This window comes from Pteropus alecto, unplaced genomic scaffold, assembly GCF_000325575.1.
Source record: "Pteropus alecto unplaced genomic scaffold, ASM32557v1 scaffold134, whole genome shotgun sequence".
NCBI lineage: Eukaryota > Metazoa > Chordata > Mammalia > Chiroptera > Pteropodidae > Pteropus > Pteropus alecto.
In genome coordinates this window covers 4,964,196-4,966,225 of record NW_006436283.1, presented here as the reverse complement: position 1 = coordinate 4,966,225, position 2,030 = coordinate 4,964,196, and the positions used below count along the sequence as shown (strand labels likewise).

Below are 2,030 nucleotides of genomic sequence, written 5' to 3'. Positions count from 1 at the left end.
GGAAAGAGAACTATATACGTGCAAAGACCTCGGGGGCTCGGCAGACCAGCCATAGAATGTGGGGGTGGTTATCACTGATATATGGCAATTGTGCTATCTATTAACTACGAACTACTCGCTATTAATTTCTAAAGATTTATTATTTTGAGCAGGCGCCTCCCTCTCTCAGGAGATGCCTCAGTTCCCTTATCTGTAGAATGATGACCCCCTTCCAACTCTGGGTCACTGGTCACTCAACCCTCATCGACAACTGTCTTAGGCCCTAACGTGCTTGTTGGCTAATCGTGTATCTTCTTCGGAGAAATATCTATCAGATCCTTCACCCATTTTAATGGGGTCGTCTTTTCATTGTTGAGTTGTAAGAGTTCTCAGTACCTGTCCCTTAGCAGATATGTGATTCACTTTCCTGATGGCATCCTTTTATTTCGATGACGTCCGATTTATGTGCGTGTTCCTCTGTCGCTTGTGCTTTTGGTGTGGCATCTAAGAAGCCATTGGTTATGAAGATTTACTCCTACGTTTTTTCCTAAGAGCTTTCCAGTTTGAATTCTTACATTTTTACCTATAATCCTTTTTTTTTTTTTTTTTACCTTTAAATGGAGAAGCAGATGTAGGAGTCCAACCTCATTATTCTGCATGTGGACATCCAGTTGTCCCAGCACCATTTGCTGGAAAGACTGTTCTCCGCCCACTAGCTTGTCTCAGCTTATGGAAAAACCAATTGACTATAAGTGTAAGGGTTTATTCTCCATTCTAGTCCATCGATCTACATGTCTATTCCTATGCCACCACCGCACTGTCTTAATGACTGTAACTTTGCAGTAATTAAATATGTTTTAAATAATGCCTATCAAGGGCTGGCTAGCTGGGGGAGAAGATGGAAGGGCCTACAGTTCCGAGGGGCACATGCCGAGGGGACGCGGTGGGCATCCTGTGACCTGCTTCCCAGGGCTGAGGGGTGGTCTCTTTCTCTGCTCCCCCACAGCTGCCTGCCTGGTTCCCCTGGATGCGGCCCTCAGACTCTAGGCTTTCATTGGAAGGACCCCTGGGCAGCTAATGCCCCGGACCCTGGCCTGCCACCCTACTCCCGCTGGGCGGTGGAGACTGTTAATCACACGCTTTCTCCCTCTCTTGCTCCTGGAACCCTAGAACCTGGACAAAAAAAAAAGGAGAAGCTGGAGAGTGAGCATGTGGACTATGTAAATTACATGCTAACTACATGCAAATGAACCCGCCGAGCCGGCCCCGGCTGCTGGACCGTCCAGGTCACGCAGAGGAGGGGACAAGGCTGAGTGAGATAAGGGGTGCCGGGCCTGGCCACGCCCTCCCGCTCCCGGGCGAGGCCTCCTTCTCCTACTGCCAGGCGGCTCCGAGGTGGTCCCGCCCACCGGCGCCCTGCGGCCCGCCTCCCCTCCACGCCGGGGTTTCTGGCCGGTCCCCGCCGCCCGCCCCGGTGTCCTGGCGCCTCCACCGCGGGCGGGTCGAGCCGCAGGAAGCTGCGCTCGGCGGGAGTGGAGCCACGGGTGCGTTGGGCCCGTGCGAGTCGGTGAGCAGGCTCCCCAGGCCCCCCACGTCCCCCAAGACGTCCTCCCGCCGGGGTCCCGTCAGCGCCGTCGCAGACCCGCCCCGTCCTGGGCCTCCCGGGCCCCTTCCCGCTTGTCGGGGGTGAGGATCCAGAGAAGCCTTTTTGTCCCTGGCTTGAGCTGCCCCAGCCTGGGGGAGGGGGTCTCTCCAGAGCGACTCCCTGCCCTGCACAGCCTGGGAGATGAGGGGACGGGCACCACCCAAGGCCTGGCGTGACATCTGCACGCGGGCTCCGCCTGGACGTCCTAGAAGCCCCACCCAGAGGCGATCCGTCCCGCTGAGGGTCGGAAGCCGAGTGGAAACTAGATCCGGAACGGCAGGGACGGACCGGGTGACAAGAGGTCATGAAGTTCTGTCGCCTGTCTCATCCCCTTCCCAGGCTTGGGTTTAGCCGGCCCCTGCGGGGAATGTGGAGCAGGTTTGGGGGCAGAGGAGGAGGGGGGCTC

The 2,030-nt window shown here is 56.5% G+C and overlaps 1 protein-coding gene across 2 annotated transcripts in view; it reads left to right on the top strand.

The window, feature by feature from the left end:
• Nucleotides 1-1,372: 1,372 nt before the first annotated feature.
• Nucleotides 1,373-2,030, top strand: part of SLC16A5 (solute carrier family 16 member 5) — a 12,759-nt gene continuing 12,101 nt past the window's right edge. Inside the window, exon 1 of one of the 2 annotated variants that reach the window (XM_015589631.2) lies at nucleotides 1,373-1,546. The gene's annotated coding sequence lies outside the window, so the exon portion shown is untranslated. Of the gene's footprint in view, nucleotides 1,666-2,030 lie in introns of both variants that reach the window. The other variant, XM_025047205.1, reaches the window with a different exon arrangement.